Source organism: Gorilla gorilla, chromosome 1, assembly GCF_029281585.2.
Source record: "Gorilla gorilla gorilla isolate KB3781 chromosome 1, NHGRI_mGorGor1-v2.1_pri, whole genome shotgun sequence".
Lineage (NCBI taxonomy): Eukaryota > Metazoa > Chordata > Mammalia > Primates > Hominidae > Gorilla > Gorilla gorilla.
Genome location: NC_073224.2, coordinates 123869070 through 123892338, shown reverse-complemented (window position 1 = coordinate 123892338; position 23269 = coordinate 123869070). Strand labels below are relative to the sequence as shown.

At 40.0% G+C, this 23269-nt stretch overlaps 2 pseudogenes; both read left to right on the top strand.

The window, feature by feature from the left end:
* Window positions 1-22359, top strand: part of LOC101146918 (glyceraldehyde-3-phosphate dehydrogenase-like) — a 75827-nt pseudogene extending 53468 nt beyond the window's left edge.
* On the top strand, window positions 9940-10945 carry LOC101142559 (glyceraldehyde-3-phosphate dehydrogenase-like; annotated as a pseudogene).
* Window positions 22360-23269: the final 910 nt, after the last annotated feature.

Sequence of the window (23269 nt, the reverse complement as noted above, 5' to 3'; positions counted from 1 at the left end):
TTGCTGCTGTCTTACAAAATTTAGAAATTTGCAATGGTGACAGCTCCAATCACTTAGTTTTATGTGAGGTGACTTTCTTTCCTACCCAATATATCTGAAACCTCAATGGTCATTTGCCCCTGGAGAGCCCTGGGTTCCTAGATGAATAACATCATTGAAGGAAAGCTATCTGGTGATAACCACTTAATGATATGGCCTGTATCACAAGAGTGGGGATTTGTGGTTGTATGCCCCAACGACTCTTATCATAGATGTTTGAACTTATCCATATTTTTGGCTACAAAACGATTCTCAGCAAATTCTTGAACTGGACATACTGTGAATGCTTCTGAAGCCTATGCCCCAGAACTGCCCAAATATCACTGCCATAAGTTTCCCAAGACACTTTACTCAAAAAAATTGAAATATAATTTACATGCATTAAAATGCCCAGGTCTTAAGTGTTCAGTTCAGTGGAACTTGACAGTTATATATGCCCATGTAAGTAGCACCCCAAAAAAGATATAGACCATTTCCTTCACTCCAGAAAGTTGTTTTCTGCCTGTTCCCTGTTAATTCCCTGCCCTTCCCCCAATCTACCTCATAGGCAACTACTTCCTGATTTTTATTCCCACAGTTCTCATTTTATTTCTACATTTCTCTAATTTTTTCTTCTAAGATCTCTGTGGTTCTGGATATATATTTAAATATAAAATTATTTTGAAATGAAGTTTTGTGCAGGGAGTACAGAAAAATTGACTGTTGATTGTCTCCGTTGTTTATTTTTCTATTTCATGATTTTCATTATTTTTATTATTGGCTTACATTTATTCATTTTGTTTTTTTTCACTCGTTTTTCACATTTTTTTTTTTTTTTTGAGATGGAGTCTTGCTCTGTCACCCAGGCTGAAGTGCAGGGGCACCATCTCAGCTCACTGCAACCTCTGCCTCCCGGGTTCAAGCAATTCTCCCACCTCAGCCTCCCAAGTAGCTGGGATTACAGGTGCCCACCACTGCACCGGGCTAATTTTTGTATGTTCAGTAGAGGTGGGGTTTCATCATGTTGACCAGCTGGTATCAAACTCCTGACTTTGTGATCTGCATGCCTCAGCCTCCCAAAGTGCTGGGATTACAGGCGTGAGCCACTGCACCCACCCCCGTTTTTCAGGATCCTGATAATAAAAGCATAGAAAGTTGTTTTTCTTTACTCCTTTCCTATTTCCACTATGGGCATTAAAAGTTGTAAATTTCTCTTTAAGCACTGTGTGAGCTGTATCCAACATTTTGATGTATTGGGTTATCATCATTCAGTTAATAATATTTAAAATTTTGTCTTGTGGTTTCTTCTCTGACCCAAGTGTTATTCAGAAGTGTGTTGCTTGTTTTCTAAAACTGAGGATTTTCTAGATATCTCATTGTTATGGATTTCTAATTAAATACCACTGTGGCCAGAGCATATGCACTGTATGATTTTGATTCTTGAATATTTAGTGAGATTTGTTTTATGGTCCAGCATATGGTCTACATTGGTGAACATGCCATAAGCACTTGAAAAGAATGCTTTCTGCAGTTGTTGAAAGTAATACTCTACAAATGATTTAGTTTGACACTCCACTCTGGGTCTTGCCCTCCTCCATGTTGTAGACATTCATCTTCTACTTTGGACCTCACTACCAATGCTTCAAAACCACTTGCCTAGGAAAGGTTGGCCTTGTGCTACAAGATGTAGCAGCTTGTTCTCTGAAACTATCAGAACTATCTACAGGCCCTGGGTCTTGCTGAGACTTGTGGAGTACTGTCTGAAACTACCCAGGTGCATCACATGCCTTTGCCTGCTGTAGCAGTGCTGGAGAGCACCTTAAAGATCCCCCATCGCCTTCAGTGTGGGGCTGGACTTCCCTTCAGCTGTTGAATGTTCTGGAGGCTCGTAGATTTCAGCTCATGTGTCTTGGAGTCTCTGAGTGGAAGCAATAAATATAAGCCCTAAAGAAAGGGAGAAATAAAACAAAGGTCCAGAGTGATTGGGAACCATACTACCAACTTTCTTTTATTTTTAAATAGGTTTACTGAGGTATAATTGACATCACATTTGCTTCTTTTAAGTGTACAGTTCAATTATTTTTAGTAAAATTTTGTACTTGTGTGGACCATCACTGTAATCCTGTTTTCCAACATTTCTATCATTCCTAAGAAATCCCTCGTGCTCATCAGTCACCATTCCTTACTCTTACTCACAGCTCAAGGCAACCTTTAATTGACTCACTGACTTTACAGATTTGCCTTTTCTAGACATTATATAAATGGAATCACAGAATATTTGGTCTTTGTATTTCTATTCTTTCACTTAGCTTAATATACTTTTTTTTTTTTTTGAGACAGAGTCTTGCTCTGTTGCCCAGGCTGGAGTGCAGTGGTGTGATATTGGCTCACTTCAACCTCCACTTCCGGGTTCAAGTGATTCTCCTCCCTCAGCCTCCAGGCACCTGCCACCATGCCTGGGTAATTTTTGTATTTTTAGTAGAGGCAGGATTTCATCATGTTGGCCAGGCTGATCTAAACTTTTGACCCCAAATGATCCACCCACCTTGGCCTCCCAAAGTGCTGGGATTACAGGTGTGAGTCACCACACCTGGCCAGCTTAATGTTCTTTTGTGGTTCATCTATGTTGTAGCACGTATCAATATTTTACTCCTTTTAGGTGCCAAACCCTATTAAATTGTATGGATGGCTCCCATTTGTTTATTCATTCATCAATTGATCGATATTTGATGTGTTTCCACTTTATGGACTATTATGGATAAAGCTGCTATGAATATTCACATTCATGTGTTGTGTGGACATAGGTTTCTGTTTCTTTGGGGTAGACAGCTAGGAGTGAAAGTGCTAGATCATAAGGTAAATGTATATTTAACATTTTAAGAAACTGGCAATCTGTTTTCCAATGTGGCTGCATGTTCCATCAACACTGCATGAGTAGTTCAATTTTTCACATCATTGTTTTTCACTTCTTTCAATTGTTTATTTATTTATTTTATTTTATTTTATTATTATTATACTTTAAGTTTTAGGGTACATGTGCCCAAAGTGCAGGTTTGTTACATATGTATACATGTGCCATGTTGGTGTGCTACACCCATTAATTCGGCATTTAGCATTAGGTATATCTCCAAATGCTATCCCTCCCCCCTCCCCCCACCCCACAACTGTCCCCGGAGTGTGATGTTCCCCTTCCTCTGTCCATGTGTTCTCATTGTTCAATTCCCACCTATGAGTGAGAACATGCGGTGTTTGGTTTTTTGTCCTTGCAATAGTTTGCTGAGAATGATGGTTTCCACCTTCATCCATGTCCCTACAAAGGACATGAACTCATCATTTTTTATGGCTGCATAGTATTCCATGGTGTATATGTGCCACATTTTCTTAATCCAGTCTATCATTGTTGGACATTTGGGTTGGTTCCAAGTCTTTGCTATTGTGAATAGTGCCACAATAAACATACGTGTGCATGTGTCTTTATAGCAGCATGATTTATAATCCTTTGGGTATATACCCAGTAATGGGATGGCTGGGTCAAATGGTATTTCTAGTTCTAGATCCCTGAGGAATCACCACACTGACTTCCACAATGGTTGAACTAGTTTACAGTCCCACCAACATTGTAAAACTGTTCCTATTTCTCCACATCCTCTCCATCACTTGTTGTTTCCTGACTTTTTAATGATTGTCACTCTAACTGGTGTCAGATGGTGTCTCATTGTGCTTTTGATTTGCATTTCTCTGATGGCCAGTGATGATGAGCATTTTTTCATGTGTTTTTTGGCTGCATAAATGTCTTCTTTTGAGAAATGTCTGTTCATATCCTTTGCCCACTTTTTGATGGGATTGTTTGATTTTTTCTTGTAAATTTGTTTGAGTTCATTGTAGATTCTGGATATTAGCCCTTTGTCAGATGAGTAGGTTGTGAAAATTTTCTCCCATTTTGTAGGTTGCCTGTTCACTCTGATGGTAGTTTCTCCTGCTGTGCAGAAGCTCTTTAGTTTCATTAGATCCCATTTGTCAATTTTGGCTTTTGTAGCCATTGCTTTTGGTATTTTAGACATGAAGTCCTTGCCCATGCCTATGTCCTGAATGGTATTGCCTAAGTTTTCTTCTAGGGTTTTTATGGTTTTAGGTCTAACATGTAAGTCTTTAACCCATCTTGAATTAATTTTCATATAAGGTGTAAGGAAGGAATCCAGTTTCAGCTTTCTACACATGGCTAGCCAGTTTTTGTCAGGTTTGTCAAAGATCAGATAGTTGTAGATATGCGGCATTATTTCTGAGGGCTCTGTTCTGTTCCATTGATCTATATCTCTGTTTTGGTATCAGTACCATGCTGTTTTGGTTACTGTAGCCTTGTAGTATAGTTTGAAGTCAGGTAGCGTGATGCCTCTTGCTGTGTTCTTTTGGCTTAGGATTGACTTGGCAATGCAGGCTCTTTTTTGTTTCCATATGAACTTTAAAGTAGTTTTTTCCAATTCTGTGAAAAAATTCATTGGTAGCTTGATGGGGATGGCATTGAATCTATAAATTACCTTGGGCAGTATGGCCATTTTCATGATATTGATTCTTCCTATCCATGAGCATGGAATGTTATTCCATTTGTTTGTATCCTCTTTTATTTCATTGAGCAGTGGTTTGTAGTTCTCCTTGAGGAGGTCCTTCACATCCCTTGTAAGTTGGATTCCTAGGTATTTTATTCTCTTTGAAGCAATTGTGAATGGGAGTTCACTCATGATTTGGCTCTCTGTTTGTCTGTTATTGGTGTATAAGAATGCTTGTGATTTTTGCACATTGATTTTGTATCCTGAGACTTTGCTGAAGTTGCTTATCAGCTTAAGGAGATTTTGGGCTGAGACAATGGGGTTTTCTAGATATACAATCATGTCATCTGCAAAAAGGGACAATTAGACCTTCTCTTTTTCTATTTGAATACCCTTTATTTCCTTCTCCTGCTTAATTGCCCTGGCCAGCACTTCCAACACTATGTTGAATAGGAGTGGTGAGAGAGGGCATCCCTGTCCTGTGCCAGTTTTCAAAGGGAATGCTTCCAGTTTTTGCCCATTCGGTATGATATTGGCTGTGGGTTTGTCATAGATAGCTCTTATTATTTTGAGATATGTCCCATCAATACCTAATTTATTGAGAGTTTTTAGCATGAAGAGTTGTTGAATTTTGTCAAAGGCCTTTTCTGCATCTTTTGAGATAATCATGTGGTTTTTGTCTTTGGTTCTTTTTATACATTGGATTACATTTATTGATTTAGCGTATGTTGAACCAGTCTTGCATCCCAGGGATGAAGCCCACTTGATCATGGTGGATAAGCTTTTTTATGTGCTGCTGGATTCGGTTTGCCAGTATTTTATTGAGGATTTTTGCATTAATGTTCATCAAGGATATTGGTCTAAAATTCTCTTTTTTGGTTGTGTCTCTGCCCAGCTTTGGTATCAGGATGATGCTGGCCTCATAAAATGAGTTAGGGAGGATTCCCTCTTTTTCTATTGATTGGAATAGTTTCAGAAGGAATGGTACCAGCTCCTCCTTGTACCTCTGGTAGAATTTGGCTGTGAATCCATCTGGTCCTGGACTCTTTTTTGTTGGTAAGCTATTGATTATTGCCACAATTTCAGAGCCTGTTATTGGTCTATTCAGAGATTCAACTTCTTCTTGGTTTAGTCTTGGGAGGGTGTATGTGTCGAGGAATGTATCCATTTCTTCTAGATTTTCTAGTTTATTTGTGTAGAGGTGTTTATAGTATTCTCTGATGGTAGTTTGTATTTCTGTGGGATTGGTGGTGGTATCCCCTTTATCATTTTTTATTGCGTCTATTTGATTCTTCTCTCTTTTCTTCTTTATTAGTCTTGTTAGTGGTCTATCAATTTTGTTGATCTTTTCAAAAAACCAGCTCCTGGATTCATCAATTTTTTGAAGGGTTTTTTGTGTCTCTATGTCCTTCAGTTCTGCTCTGATTTTAGTTATTTCTTGCCTTCTGCTAGCTTTTGAATGTGTTTGCTCTTGCTTTTCTGGTTCTTTTAATTGTGATGTTAGGGTGTCAATTTTGGATCTTTCCTGCTTTCTCTTGTGGGCATTTAGTGCTATAAATTTCCCTCTACACGCTGCTTTGAATGTGTCCCAGAGATTCTGATATGTTGTGTCTTTGTTCTCGTTGGTTTCAAAAAACATCTTTATTTCTGCCTTCATTTTGTTATGTACCCAGTAGTCCTTCAGGAGCAGGTTGTTCAGTTTCCATGTAGTTGAGCGGTTTTGAGTGAGTTTCTTAATCCGGAGTTCTAGTTTGATTGCACTGTGGTCTGAGAGACATTTTGCTATAATTTCTGTTGTTTCACATTTGCTGAGGAGAGCTTTACTTCCAAGTATGTGGTCAATTTTGGAATAGGTGTGGTGCGGTGCTGAAAAAAATGTATATTCTGTTGATTTGGGGTGGAGAGTTCTGTAGATGTCTATTAGGTCTGCTTGGTGCAGAGCTGAGTTCAATTCCTGGGTATCCTTGTTAACTTTCTGTCTCATTGATCTGTCTAATGTTGACAGTGGGGTGTTAAAGTCTCCCATTATTATTGTGTGGGAGTCTAAGTCTCTTTGTAGGTCTCTAAGGACTTGCTTTATGAATCTGGGTGTTCCTGTATTGGGTCCATATTTATTTAGGATAGTTAGTTCTTCTTGTCTAATTGATCCAGTTACCATTATGTAATGTCCTTCTTTGTCTCTTTTGATCTTTGTTGGTTTAAAGTCTGTTTTATCCGAGACTAGGATTGCAACCCCTGCCTTTTTTTGTTTTCCATTTGCTTGGTAGATCTTCCTCCATCCCTTTATTTTGAGTCTATGTGTGTCTCTGCACATGAGATGGGTTTCCTGAATACAGCACACTGATGGGTCTTGACTCTTTATCCTATTTGCCAGTCTGTGTCTTTTAATTGGAGCATTTAACCCATTTACATTTAAAGTTAATATTGTTATGTGTGAATTTGGTCCTGAGATTATGATGTTAGCTGGTTATTTTGCTTATTAGTTGATGCAGTTTCTTCGTAGCCTTGACAGTCTTTACATTTTGGCATGTTTTTGCAGTGGCTGGTACCAGTTGTTCCTTTCCATGTTTAGTGTTTCCTTCAGGAGCTCTTTTAGGGCAGACCTGGTGGTGACAAAATCTCTCAGCATTTGCTTGTCTGTAAAGTATTTTATTTCTCCTTCACTTATGAAGCTTAGTTTGGTGGATATGAAATTCTGGGTTGAAAATTCTTTTCTTTAAGAATGTTGAATATTGGCTCCCACTCTCTTCTGGCTTTTAGAGTTTCTGCTGAGAGATGCGCTGTAAGTCTGATGGGATTCTCTTTGTGGGTAACCCGACCTTTCCCTCTGGCTGCCCTTAACATTTTTTCCTTCACTTCAACTTTGGTGAATCTGACAATTATGTGTCTTGGAGTTGCTCTTCTCAAGGAGTATCTTTGTGCCATTCTCTGTATTTCCTGAATCTGAATGTTGGCCTGCCTTGCTAGATTGGGGAAGTTCTCCTGGATAATATACTGCAGAGTGTTTTCCAACTTGGTTCCATTCTCCCCATCGCTTTCAGGTACACCAATCAGACATAGATTTGGTCTTTTCACATAGTCCCATATTTCTTGGAGGCTTTGTTCGTTTCTTTTTATTGTTTTTTCTCTAAACTTCCCTTTTCACTTCATTTCATTCATTTCGCCTTCCATCACTGATACCCTTTCTTCCAGTTGATCGCATCAGCTCCTGAGGCTTCTGCATTCTTCATGTAGTTCCCGAACCTTGGCTTTCAGCTCCGTCAGCCCCTTTAAGGACTTCTCTGCATTGGTTATTCTAGGTATGCATTCGTCTAATTTTTTTTCAAAGTTTTTTACTTCTTTGCCATTGGTTTGAGTTTCCTCCTGTAGCTCGGAGTAATTTGATCATCTGAAGCCTTCTTCTCTCAACTCGTCGAAGTCATTCTCCGTCCAGCTTTGTTCCATTGCTGGTGAGGAGCTGTGTTCCTTTGGAGGAGGAGAGGTGCTCTGCTTTTTAGAGTTTCCAGTTTTTCTGCTCTGTTTTTTCCCCATCTTTGTGGTTTTATCTACTTTTGGTCTTTGATGATGGTGATGTACAGATGGGTTTTTGGTGTGGATGTCCTTTCTGTTTGTTAGTTTTCCTTCTAACAGACAGGACTCTCAGCTGCAGGTCTGTTGAAATTTGCAAGAGGTCCACTCCAGACCCTGTTTGCCTGGGTATCAGCAGCAGTGGCTGCAGAACAGCGGTGGCTGTAGAACAGCGGATATTGGTGAACGGAAAATGCTGCTGCCTGATCGTTCTGGAGTTTTGTCTCAGAGTAGTACCTGGCCGTGTGAGGTGTCAGTCTGCCCCTAATGGGAGGTGCCTCCCAGTTAGGCTGCTCGGGGGTCGGGGACCCACTAGAGGAGGCAGTCTGCCCGTTCTCAGATCTCCAGCTGTGTGCTGGGAGAACCACTACTCTCTTCAAAGCTGTCAGACAGGGACATTTAAGTCTGCAGAGGTTACTGCTATCTTTTTGTTTGTCTGTGCCCTGCCCCCAGAGGTGAAGCCTACAGAGGCAGGAAGGCCTCCTTGAGCTGTGGTGGGCTCCACACAGTTCGAGCTTCCCAGCTTCTTTGTTTACCTAATCAAGCCTGGGCAATGGCAGGCACCCCTCCCCCAGCCTCGCTGCTGCCTTGCAGTTTGATCTCAGACTGCTGTGCTAGCAATCAGCGAGACTCTGTGGGTGTGGGACCCTCTAAGCCATGTGCGGGATATAATCTCCTGGTGTGCCATTTTTTAAGCCCATTGGAAAAGCACAGTATTAGGGTGGGAGTGACCCGATTTTCCAGGTGCTGTCTGTCACCCCTTTCTTTGACTAGGAAAGGGAACTCCCTGACCCCTTGTGCTTCCCGAGTGAGGCAATGCCTCTCCCTGCTTTGGCTCACGCAAGGTGTGCTGCACCCACTGTCCTGCTGCCACTGTCTGGCACTCCCTAGTGAGATGAACCCCGTACCTCAGATGGAAATGCAGAAATCACCCATCTTCTGCGTCGCACACGGTGGGAGCTGTAGACTGGAGCTGTTCCTATTCAGTCATCTTGGCTCCACCCCTCTTCCAATTGTTTTTGTCCTTCTGTTTTGTTATAGCATCCTAGTGGGTAAGAAGTGATGTCACATTGTAGTTTTGATTTTCATTTCCCTGCTGACTGGTGATGCTGACTGTCTTTTCATGTACTTTATTGGCCATTCTTACACCTTTTTGGTTAAGTGACTATTCAAATATTGTGCTGATTTTAAAATTGAGTCATTTATCCTTGTGTTCTTTATTTCTAATTGTATTTTATATTCTGGATAGAAGTCCTTTACCAAATATATGTTTTGATATTTTTTCTCATTCTGTGGCTTGTCTTTTCATTTTCTTATTGATGTCTTTTAAAGAGCAAAGGCTTTTAGTTTTGATCATGTCTCATTTTTTAACTTTTTTTGTTTAGCAGAAAAATATTTTTTTCTTTATTTAAGGTCATGAACATGTTAATTTATGTTTTCTTTGAAGAAGTGTATGGTTTACCCCTGAAATTTAGGCCTATAACCCATTTTGAGAGAACATTTGCTTATGTGTGAGTTAATGGCCAAAATCATATGGACAATTGATTTTGACAAAAGTAAATTCAATGAGGGAAAAGGATAGTCTTTTAAACAAGTGATACTGAGACAACTGAATTGTCCACATGCTCAGGGGATGTTAGCCTGCTATGTCAAGTGATGCCCGTCTGAGTCACCAACTATTGGCATCAGAGTTAACAAAGAATATCTCAATATGATAATTATGGGTTAAATAATATGCTGTAGCTTTCTGCTTTTCCCGTTCAACAGACAGTCACATGTCATGCAGTGCCAGCTGCATCCCTGAGACACCATGGTGAAGGTGAAGCCTGGAGTCAATGGATTTGGCCATATTTGGGCTCCTGGTCACAAGGGCTGCTCTGAACTCTGGTAAAGTGGATATTGTGGCCATCAATGACCCCTTCATTGACCTTAACTTCATGCCCTACATGTTCCAGTATAATTCCACCCATGGCAAATTCCATGGCACTCCCAAGGCTGAGAATGGGAAGCTTGTCATCAATGGAAATTCCATCACCATCTTCTAGGAGCTAGATCTCACCAAAATCAAATATGGTAATGCTGGCACTGAGTACACCATGGAGTCCACTGGTGTCTTCACCACCATGGAGAAGGCTGGGGCTCACTTTCAGGGGTGAGCCACAAGGGTCATCATCTCTGCCCCCTCTGCTGACATCCCCATGTTTGTGATGGGTGTGAACCATCAGAACTATGACAACAGCCTCAAGATCATCAGCAATACATCCTGTACCACCAACTGCTTAGCACTCCTGGCCAAGGTCATCCATGACAACTTTGGTGTTATGGGAAGACTCATGACCATAGTCCATGCCATCACTGCCACCCAGAAAACTGTGGATGGCTCCTTCAGGAAACTGGCATAATGGACATGGGGTTCTCCAGAACATCATCACTACATCTGCTGTCACTGCCAAGCCTAAGGGCAAAGTCATCCCTCAGCTGAACAGGAAGCTCAATGGCATGGCTTTCCGTGTCCCCACCACTAATGTGTTGGTCATGAATCTGACCTGCCATCAGAAAATACCTGCCAAATATGATGACATCAAGAAGGTGGTGAAGCAGAATTGGCAGGCTCCCTCAAGGGCATCCTGGGCTACATTGAGCACCAGGTTGTCTCCTCCAACTTTATCAGCATCATGCACTTTTCCACCTTTGATGCTGGGACTGGCATTGCCCTCAATGACCACTTTATCAAGCTCATTTCCTGGTATGACAATGAATTTGACTACAACAACAGGGTGGTGAACCTCATTGCCCACATGGCCTTCAAGGAATAAGACCTCTGGACCACCAGCCCCAGCGATAGTATGAGAGGAAAAGAGAGGCTTTAGCAAAATCTCTTTTCCATCGCCTACTTATTACTCTGTCTACCAATTATCTTGGAGGAGAGGTCAAATAGATGCCATTCAACCAAGAGTTCCAGAGGCTAACAGTAATGATATGGTAGCCAGCCTCTAAGGTGACTCCAGTGATCTCTACCTCCTGATATTTGTACCCTTGTGTGTGGGTTGAACCTAGTAACTTGCTTTTAACTAGTATAATATAACAAAAATGATGGAATGCCACTATCATGATTAGGGTAGTAGGGATTGTGACTTTCAACTTGCTTTTACAGTTGCTCTTTCTCTTTGGCTTTGATGAAGCAAGTTGCCCTGGTAGAGAGGACAATATAGTAAGGAACTGAGAGCAGCCAACAGTCAAGGGGAAACTGAGGCTCTCAGTCTAATAACCTTAGAAGAACTGAATCTTCCAACAACTGTATAAGTGAACTTGAAAGTAGACCTTTCTCCAGTGGAATCTTCAGATGAAAACAGAGCTTTATGCCAATTCAAGAGCTCTTGGAACCCCAATGTTTAAGGAAAAAAAAGAGGTAGACTGTCATATTTCCAACAAGCTGCCTTCTTTCCTTGGGGATTTCTTTTGCATTACAAAGAACATTATCCCTTCATTGAACCCAGTTTGAAAGCCACAAGTAGTTTAGCAAATATTAGAATACCTGAAGTTACTAAGTGTTGGTGAATATGTGGGGAGACAAGCATGTTATCTGTGGAAGTGTAAGTTGATACAAATTTCTAATGAGTATCTGACAAAATATTGTAAACTTTCACGCACTTGACCCAGCAAGTCCACTCCAGAAATTTATTTTAAAGAATAATCAGTTAAGATCGGACCAAGAGGTCATATGGGACATCTCCTTGCACATAGAAAGCTCTACATATGAGCTTTAATATATTAATTGAGTCCTTTACAATGTATCAGATGCTTTACATATATTATCTCATTTAACTTTTAAAATGGACTTTATTTTCTGTGATAGTTTTAGCTTCACAACAAAACTGAGGGAAAATGCAGAGAGTTCTCGTATACTCCCACCCCAACACATACATAGCCTCCCCCACTATCAACACGCTCTACCAGAATGGTACATTTGTTACAATGAGTTGACCTGCATTGATACATCTTTATCACTCAAAGTCCAAAGTTTACTCTTGTTCTTGCACATTCTCTGAGTTTTGACAAATGTGTAATGACATGTCACCACCATTTTAGTATCCTCTGCCCTAAAAATCATCTGTGCTTTGCCTATTCATTCCTCTGTGTACCCCGACTCTGACAGCCATTGGTCTTTTTACTGTCTCCATGGTTTTGCCTTTTCCAGAATGTCATATAGTTGGAAACACACTGCATGTAGCCTGTTCATATTAGCTTCTTGCATTTAATAATATACATTTAAGTTTCCTCCATGTTATTTATGGCTTGATAGCTATTTTTTGGCACTGAATAACATACCATTGTCTGGATGTACCACCGTTTATTTGTATATTCTCCTACTGAAGGACAATTTGGCTGCTTCCAAGTTCTGATAATCATGGATAAAACTACTTTAAAGATCAAACCTAAAAGTAGGTATTTGTGTAGACATAAGTTTACTATTTATTTGTGTAAATGCAGTGGAGCATGATTGCTGGATCATATGGTAAGGATACGTTCAGTTTTATAAGAAACTGCCAAACTGCCTTACAAAGTATCTGTACCATTTTGCATCCCCACCAGCAATGGGTGAGCATTCCTGATGCTCCACATTCTTGCTAGCACTTGGTGTTGTCAGTGTTGTGGATTTTCACCATTCTAATAGGTGTGCAGTGGTATCTCATTTTCATTTTAGTTTGCAATTCTCTAATGACATATGATGTTTAGTATCTTTTCATATGCTTTTTTTTAAGCTGTATATCTTCTTTGGCGAGGTGTCTGCTCAGGTCTTGTGAATATCTATATCAGATTGCATTTCAAATGTAACACATTTTTAGAAGTTAAGAGATTCGTTCTGAGATTTCATATGTACCTCTTCAGTTTACTGTGGGCATTCCTTTTTTCGTGTTTCTGAGCAATGGAGAACAGCCTTTTGATATTATCTTGATAATATTCTTGCTCATTTCCCTTGTAATTTTGGATCTAGACCTCTAAGCCCAGAGACAAGTTAAAAAATTACATACATGTGTATCTGGGAGCAATGTTATCACCAGATAGCTGTATTCAAAGACAGCTTCTACTATATTCTTTTATAAAGTAAGTTAACATCATTGTGTGTATACCACATTGCTTTAATACCATATGCTCATGTGATTTGTTTCACTCTTAGCCCAAACCAATCTGTAATGTCTCCCACAAGTACTCAGCTGGTGATTTCAGGGTCAAAGAGATGACCTTATGCAGGCCATTATGCCTGCATTGAAGTGCCTGAAAAAAAAAAAAAAAAAAAAAAAGCACTTTGGGAATTTTTGCAAAGTGATTAGCAGCCAGCAGGAAAGCATGAAATAAAATTGATTTACAGGACTGTGATTGGCTATTTGGAGGTGTGGACGTTATGCTACTTACCTTTTCTCTGATTTCAAGTCTTATCTTCAAGGCTTTATTTATTTATATTCTTAACCACAAAGAACAATTTAGTTGAGATGTTCTTATCTTTTTCTGATGTGAGGAGAATCATGAAACCACAGTTATGAATTTATGAACTTAATACAAATGAAAGGAGGCTGAGAAAAGTGGTATCTGACAAAGAGTTCAATGATCTAGAAGTGAACTTCCAAAAAGATCTAGAAAGGGCACAAAGTCCAACTGTTCATAAGGCTGATTCCTGATAGATGGCTGGGGTGTGAAGGCTGGGGAACAGGCCAGAGGAGAGCAAAATCTGCTACGTTTTGTCATATGCCATGAGACGTGGCTGGTGAGACAGCTCTCTTATGAGTCTGCCCACTGTCTGAGGTCATGTTCGTGGGGACCCCGGGGTAAGAGAAGATTTCTTAGGCTTAAATCTGTGCCATTAGTTTAGCTCTTTTGTACTTTATTGAGAAAGCCTTCATCTGTCTACTAAAGCTATCCAATATGACCAGAATAAAGATATCTCCTTTCTCATTTACTGTGGAAGAACAGGACTAGTCAATTTTAATTTGTTTTGACAGTTCCTGAATCTCTTATCTGAAAACTCTCTTTCTACTACTTTTCTTGGAGGTCAGTGCATTGCACAGAATAGCAATTAGCCAATGGGCCATAAAATCCTGTAACATCCTAGGTCATGAGAATGAATATTTTAGGGTATTTTTTTCTCCCCATTCCTTCTTGTCTCTGGCCTTGGCTCTGTGATATAAAGTAAAAATAATGGCCAAAGTTCATTGCAGCAGTGCGTGAGTTAGGCTATACCAAGATCACCCTTGTCCCATATTTCTTCTTGATCTTGTGAAATTATATGGTCTGAATGTGTTCCCTCCAAATTCATGTGTTGAAACTTAATTGCCAACGCATTAGTATTTAGAGCTGAGGACTTTAGAAAGAGATTAATGTATGAGGACAGGGCCCTCATGAATGGGATTAGTGACCTTATAAAAGAACTTGAGGGAAGTAGGTGGCCCCTTCCATTCTTCTGCCTCATGAAAACACACTGTCCATCTCCTGCTGAGGATGCAGCAACAAGAACCTGTCTTGGAAAGAGACACTGGGCTCTCACCAGACATGGAACATACTGATACCTTGATCATGGACTTTCCAGCCTCTGGAACATGAGAAATAACATTCTTTTATGTGTAAATTATCTGATCAAATATATTTTATTATACTAGCACAAATAGACTAAACCATGATGCTTCCATTTTTTACAAGTCACATGTAACAGAAATCAGGGTCTTGAAGGTCATCTTCAAGGCCCATGGTCATCTAGGTATCCTGTCCCACAACGCAACTATGACTGCTGTGTCAGCCAGACAGTTGCCTCTAGACATGTGCTTTCTTAATATGTCCCTAAACTTTCAGCATGGGCACTCCATCCTTGCTGCCATATCAAAGACCTTTCCTTGGCCTCAAATTATCAGCCCACCAATGCAGCAGCCGATTTGAGACCTGAATATAAAGTTAAGGCCTAACACTGGGATCATGGTCAATTTTCCTTTTGTTTTTACCAACCCATTAACAATGACATCTAATGTGGCCTTCTGAGAACCCTTTTCAATGACCACAATTCTCCAAGTATCCACTATTCTTCCAAGTATTCTAATGACACCTGCTTTTTTTCCCCTTTAATCTGGGTTTTCTGTGCTGTACTGTTTAATAGATAGAGTATGATTTCTGTTGGGAAATATTTTATAGGTATAGCTCTTCTGTCCAGAGTGCAATGTCCCATAATAATCTCCTAGAGGTATAAGGGATGTGCAAAAAATTAGAATCCACTGGCTGTTTCAGTCATTTCTGATCTGCTCTGTTAAGATCTTTTGTTCTGAGAAGAATCAAAGAAACTGCTTTGAGTCACACACTTTATGAATTTGTTTTTTAAACAGACTACTCATTTGAAGGTTTGGGTGTTCAGTTCTTTTTAATTATGGGTTCTGAATTTCAGTTATAGGCAAGCAGGCTGTATGACTTTACTTCATTTTCCCTTTCTAAATATGTGGGTGGTGGACACCCTATACATATATTTGGGTTAAGCAAATAGGCCTTCCAAGTTATTACCAGGGATACTGCTGTGGGACTGCTTTCTCTTTTGACATTTTCCATGCTAATGTTCCCTTGACCCAGCCCTTGACTCTGTGGGTTAATCTGGGCAAAAGTGGACCTTTACTGTGGCATGGGTTCATGCAGGAAAGTGTCCAGTTGAGGAATGATAGAAGACTTTTCAGGTCTGTTGGCTTAGGTAGTGACCCATTCTGCTGAGTTCCATCCTAACTCACAGTTTTCCTCCTCTGACTGTTATAATTCTCCAGATGTGATGATGTATTTTGATCTGGCTTTGCCTTCCTGGATTAATTTACTTAATAAATGTTTATAAGGCCCTCTATGACATTGGACATGATTCTAGGCTCTTGGGAATGTAGCAGGGAGCAAGACTGTCTAAGGTCCCTATGCAGGTACAGATAAACAATAAAATCTACAACAGAGAAGTTAGTTGCATATTGTTTTAACAGCTAAGAGGGGAGAAACAGTGTGATGTGATGAGTGAAGCAGAGCGTATTCAGGAGAGGATGATCAGGGACGTCTCACTTCATCAGGGCAGTGACAGTTCAGCTGAGATCTACATGTCAACAGAGAGCCAACCATGAGAAGATGAGGAACACCATTTTATATAAAGGGAATGATAAATGTGAAGATCTAGAGGCAAGAAAGTATTGCATATTTATGGAAGAGAAGAGAGGCCAGTCTGGCTGAGGCATCGTGAGTGAAAGGGAGAGTGATGAGGAAGTGAGTTGGAAGGATGAGCAGATCATGCAGTGCCCAAGAGAGCTGGAGATCAGTTTAGAGTGTATAGTTAATGGAATGGGAAGCCACAGAAGGTTTTAAATAGGTGGGACATAGGATTTGAATTTACTTAAAAACATGTCTCAGGCTGTTGTATGGAGAACAGAATGTGGTAAACAGCCACAGAATGGGAAAAGCCAGTGCTGAGGCTATTCATTTAGATATTCTTTCTTTTTTTTTTAACTTACTTTTTTACTTGTTTTTTGTTATTTTGAGACAGGGACTTGCTATGTCACTCAGAGTACTGGAGTGCAGTGGCATGATCCTCAACTTCCCAGGCCAAGTGATTCTACTACTTCAGCCTCGGGAGTGGCTGGAACCACAGGCGTGCACCACCATGCCCAGGTAGGCTTTTAACACATTTTTAATTTTGTAGAGACAGGGTCTCCCTGTGTTGCCTAGAGTGATCTCAAATTCCTAGACTCAAGTGATCCTCCTGCCTCAGCCTCCCAGAGTGCTGGGGCTATGAACATGAGTCTTCATGCCCAGCTATCTCTAACTTTGCTTTTGAGTTGGCCTCTGCCCACATTCCAGTAAGAGAAACTGTACTGGGTCAACTTGGAACTTTTGAGGTTTGATTATTTTAAGCTATAGATTTTCTTAACCTTGAAGAGCTTTTTTGTTTGTTTGTCTTTTCAATGTAAAGAGCGATTAATTGGAGTGAGGCCTAAGTACCTGTAATTTTGTAGAAACTCCCCAGGCGATTTTAATAGGCAAACAGGGTTGAGAACTCCGTAGGAACAATTAGGGACTGACAGAGCAGGAGCTCGCCATCTTGGCCAAGCACTGTCATTTTAAAATTCACCTTGATCAGAAACTGACTAAATCCAAAGCAGATCAGCCTAATGGCTAAGGTCAGCAACATCCTGTCAACATCTCTTACCAGAAACATTCCAAACCCCTTCCCAACGAGAGACATGCCAGCCCTGAAATAACCTCCTCTCTGGCCAGAAAGACGTCAGCCCCAAGATAACCTTCCCTCCAGCCCAAAGACATTCCAACCCTGCCATAAACTTCTCCCCTACACAGAAACATTCCTAGCTTGTGATAAGCCCCCTCACCCTAATACCAATATATACTCTTAGTCTGTAAGAGAGAATGCTCCTGACTGAAATTGGCCAAAAGCCCCTCTCAGGTTTATTTTTCTAAAATAAATCTGTCTTTGACTGTTGAGCCACATTTCGTGTTTCTCTACTCTTTAACTCTTATATTTGGTGCCAAAAGCCAGGATGAGTGCGGAGGGTAGAGCTCTCTTGCAACCCAGGAAACAGTGGGCAATGGCAGCTCATCCTGAGCTAACTCCTGGATTCTGAGGGTCTCTGGCCACCTACCCCGTCTTTTCTCCTATTTCACTTTTTAAGCAATTTGCATGAGGAGGACAAGTAACCTGAAGGGAACTGTGAGGCTCTGGCCAGGGCTACTCCCTAGAGTATTCAAAACCCTCAGTCTTGGGAATCTACCTCCAATCACTGGCAATGTGTATTTCACTCTCTCTCCTCCTCCTCCCTCAACCTCTCTCTCTCTCCTCTCTCTCTCTTTCTTTCTTCCTTGTGCAGCTCCAGTCTAAGAGGACCTTTGCCAATTCCAACTGGAACATCCAGCATCAGACACTAATCCAGCTGACTGGTAAAATTTGCCCTCCCCTGGTTTTCTCATGGTACCCAGGAAAGTCAGGTCAGCCATCCCGGTCCTTGGAGGACCAGTGGGACTAAGCTAGAGGAAATCTTGGGGACACCAAGTTTTTTCTCAGCTTGACTGTCCTCTTTAGAAAGAGTATTCCAGGTCTCTGTCGTTTGGCTGGGGACACCTAGAAAAAAACAGACACCCTCGGCTTTTTCTCACCAGTCCACATGGGTGCCAAACAATCCCACATTCATATGCCCTGTCCACTGTGCTGTCTCCTTCATAACCTCGCCAAACTTGGCTTACGTATTTAGTTTTTTATTGCAACATGGCCTGGCCCCAATAGAAATTACATAATGACAGCAGATGGCCTGAAAATGACACCTTTAACTTCCAAATTCTCAGGAACCTTGACAACTTTATAACCAGGAATGTCAAACGGCAAGAGGTTCTCTATATTCAGGCTTTCTTCTGCTTCTACTTAGATCCCAACCCTCCCTGTGTCAAGCTCGCACCCCTCATGAAATCTTTCTTCTTAATAAAAACCCTCCCTGGTCTCCTCTTCCTCTGAAACCCCTTTTTACCCTGCAGATGAACCTGTCTGTATTCTCATCCACCTACATCTGCTACTTGCCTGTTCAAACCCTCTGCCTTGGTGGCCCCTCCTGTCCCCAAGCCTTCAGCCCCAAACCCTGCTCTTCCTCCTTCTCCACCTGTTACATGTTCAAAAACCACCTCTGCTATTCTCCCTCTCTGGGAAGTGGCTGGGGCTGAAGGCATTGCTCGCGTTCATGTCCCTTTTTCCATGTGTGATTTGTCACACATCAAGCAGTGTCTGAGATCTTTCTCTAAAAATGCCTCTCATTAGCTCAGGGAGTTCCTGCACATAACCCAGTAAAAAAGAGTGCTGAGCTTAATTAAAATGGATATTCAAGCTATGAGTATATTCAAAAGGCCTTTATGTTTTTTTCTTCTTATATCTTATTTTCCTGGAAAAGGTTTTTTCTCAGTTAACTGAATTACTTTTCTCCATTCCCTCTTGCCACTCCTGGTGCATGTATGAAAAACCCTAAAATGACTTCTGATGGCCTGGGACTCCTTGGGAAAACATAAAAGTTTCCACAAATCCCATTTTGGGAAAAATTTCTGTTTTCCTTATGGAACCCCTGGAATTAAAGGTGAATAAGTACCTCTCAAAATCTGTCTTTGTCTTCCAGCTATGCTTGTTTATTAGGCCCTGGAAACTGTTTTCCTAGCCCTGTTCTTAAAGAGCCTCACCCAAAGGCCAATAATCCAATTAGGAAATTAGCAAAAAAAAATCTTATAACTACTGAATCTTCTTCTGGTTGTCTGTGTGGCTATATATGTGTTAGGCGTGCAGTGTCTATTAAAAGAGCTCTAATTAATTGACCTAAGAAAAATAAGCACTTAAATATTTTTAAGGGAAAAGTAAAAGCTGTGGGACCTTTCAGTTCACGTGACTTTAATCTTTAAAACTTGCTGGTACAGTAAGATTCGAAATGTCTTAAGAGTTGCCAGCATACATTTTTGTTTGCATTTATTGATCAAGCAATTTCATACTTATTTCTGCCAAGTATTACAAGGTGTCAAAATTTGACATAGAGGTTACAAAACTATAACTCAGCCCAAACAGAATAATCTTTGCTTGTGTAATTTTTTAATAAGTGAAACATTAATATTGGTTTAATGAAGACAGCCACATCTTGAACTATTTAGTAAAATGCCCTAACTTCTAATTTTATGGCCTTAGGCAGTCTTGTCCACAGCCATGAAGGAAGTTTGTTTGGGGAAAGGACTGTTAGCATCTTTAATATTAAAGAAAAGAGAATTTATATAAAAATGAATCTTATATGGTAAATTCTTGTCCTAAAGTAAATTAACTGGTTGCTTAAAGAAAGAAATGTTTACAACAATTCAGAAAGTCGAGGCATGTCTGAGATTGTCTGTGAAGGTCGTGAAAAGTTTTATAAAGGGAATTTGTGTAAGAAATGTTGAACAATTTAAAAGTGAGTAGACCTCCTGAATACTTTATGAAATGTCACTATAACTCTTAGCCATACAAACTGCCTGATTTGTAGCTAGGTAAACCTAGGACACATGGAGTTAAATGCTGGAATAAGCTAGACCTTAACTGCATTTCTGTCTAGGTCCTAGACTCTACATCTAGTACATAATTAAAATCCCCAACTTACCAACAAAAGTAAAGATTGCTAAAAGTTAACAGTGTAACATGCATGTAATACTATTGAAAAAACAGTTTGCAAATACTTTTGACAAAAAGATTATAAGGAGGCATGAGAGTGTGGATTTTTACCTAGATTAAAAGGTTAAAAAATTTTTTGAAGGTTTAAGAAAATTTTGGAAGGTTAATTGTACAGGAAATTCTGTGTGTAAACATATTGGCTAAAGTTGAAGAGGTATCATCTAGTTTTCCTGTAAATTGAGCATTAAAATAAAAGCACAATGGATTTCTCTTAAAGCACTAACCTGCTCTTTAACAAAAATTATAAAGTGTTAAAAAGAGTCTATAAAAATCTTATGTTAAAATTGGGTAAATGCGTCTACAAGGTTTTATTAACAATTGAGTTTAACATTAATAGCACACTAATATAAAGGTAAAATTTAGCTTATTTGGTATAAAATCATACAGGAAGCATTGTAAAATATAAAATGGTGTTTGGCTTTCTTTGGGCTATATTTGTATAAATACGTTATTGGTATGTGCTCCAAAGTTATGGGAGACTCCTATAATTCTGATATATATATCTGAGTGTATGTTATCAGTAATAATTATAATTGTTATGTTAAAATTATTGTGTGCCACAGAGGTAACAGGTATCCTTATCAATTATGCCTTTAACTATGGCTACCCTAACACTTTGTGTCATCCATAAACAATTGTTGTCTTCTTTAGGTCCTCTTTAGAAGGTGGTTTTATAGTCAGCTATAAAGCACTAACAAAATTTGGAGTACACTTGTTTCTCTCTACCTGATTTTCTCCAGAATTTGGAAACTGTGAGTATTCTTAAGTTATGGCAATATAGTTGTTTGCATAAGTGCAGTAAGAATCTGTTTTCTTTTGTAACAGGACACAATTGGAGAAATTGGTTATTTCACCAAGGCTTTGACTGGAATGGTGTGCCTTCCTTCAAGGAATCAAACTTGATGTATGGAGCCAATAAAGCCCTTGGGAAACTGGCCTCATATTTTGTGTACACAGTCCCTGTACAGGGTTTCTGATCTGTGGTAAGTAATGAAGGTCACTTTCTGACAGGCCGGGAGGCCCAACTTATTTGGAACCTCAAGAGGAGAGGAATTCACCAAACTCATAGTTATTTGATGGTACAAATCCATGGCTGTGCTTGGCTTTAAAAAGATCTTATCTCATATTCCTTCTATGGAACAAAGTTCCGTCAAATCCAGTTTAAGAGGCCTATGTAACAAATCATTATTCTTGCTGCACTGTATGCAAATAATTAAGCCAAGTACAATAAAGCAAACCAGTCCTACCATGATTTGTCTTTTAATAAAAATGGGAAACTGAAGAGAGAGAATTATGTTTCAAAAACTGTAGCATACCTGTTGTTAAATTCTAGTGTTGCCTAACGTTTTTCAATTCTTATTATTTTCTACTGTTTAAATTAAATTCTAATTTTTCTGGCTACGAATTTCCAAAATAATCTGTGCTTTCTTAAACCCTATAAACTGAAAACCAGATGTTTCAGCAGGCACTGCCTCTAGGACCCCGACCCTCACATGAGGAAATAAAGAAATAGGAAATCTTAAGCCAAAAATCATAAAAAAAATAAGTAACCAAGTAAGAATTACTCATCTTACTCAGTCTCACCCCTACCTCACCAAATACTTTTTGTCATTCTTACCTCTCCTTTTAAGCCAAATATTAAAACTTTTAAATGGTAATTATTACTACGCCACCCTTGTGGGAATTGCTTTACTCACTCTACTATTTGCAGTAGGACTATATACTGTAGCACCCTTCAGGTAAATATCAGAGAAACTCAATTACTGTAACATTTTGCTTAATTATTATCTTCATAGCAGGAATAATGGTTACTAACAGAAAATAACACATGGGCCTTTCCAAACATGTGCCTCTGCCCCTCATTAGGTGAGGAATGTTTCTATCTCAACCAATTGGGCCTCGTAAACAGGTAAAACAGAAAAGAAGAGAAAAAGCTGGAATACCAAAACAACCAAATAGATCCTTGGTTTGGGAACAAAATCATAGCATGGACCATCCCATTCCTGGGCCCTCTCCTAATAATATGCCTAGGACTAATGTTTTTACCCTGCCTAATTAACCTTTTTCTGACAGGATCATGGCCATTTCACAAACAACTACCGAAAAACATCCACACAAGGCATTGCTCCTACAGTCAATCTGAGACCAGAAAACTCTCTGTGTCCTCATCAGCAGGAGGTAGCCAGAAAGAACACGTCGCCCCTCATCCTTTTTATAACTGTAGGGTCAGGATTGACAGAGCAGGAGCATTGCCATCTTGGACAAGCACTGTCATTTTAAAATTCACCTTGATCAGAAACTGCCTAAATCCAAAGGGCATCAACCTAATGGCTAAAGTCAGCAACATCCCGTCAACATCTCTTACCAGAAACGTTCCAAACCCCTCCCCAATGAGAGACATGCCAGCTCCAAGATAACCTCCTCTCCAGCCAGAAAGACATCAGCCCCAAGATAGCCTCCCCTCCACCCAAAGACATTCCAACCCTGCCATAAACTTCTCCCCCACACAGAAACATTCCAACCTTGTGATAAGCTCCTTCACCCTAAAACTAATATATGTATGCTTAGTCTGTAAGAGAGAATGCTTCTGACTGAAATTGGCCAGAAGACTCTCTCTGGTTTATTTCTCTAAAATACATCTATCTTTGACTGTTGAGCCACATTTCATGTTACTACCCTCTTTCTTGAACTCTTACAGGGATCCCATTTCTTTTTGGGGGATTACAGTAAGTATAACACAGAAGGATCAAATGCTTCCCTCTGCCACGGGGTATGGAGGCAAAGGGCAGTGCAAGATGCAACAGGCTTTGTCTGCTCCTGGTAGGCCTGCCTTTCACACAACTGCTCCAAATAGTGAAGACAATATAATAAGTAAGAGCCAGGAAAAGTCCTGTCTTGGCTGTCCATCAGACAA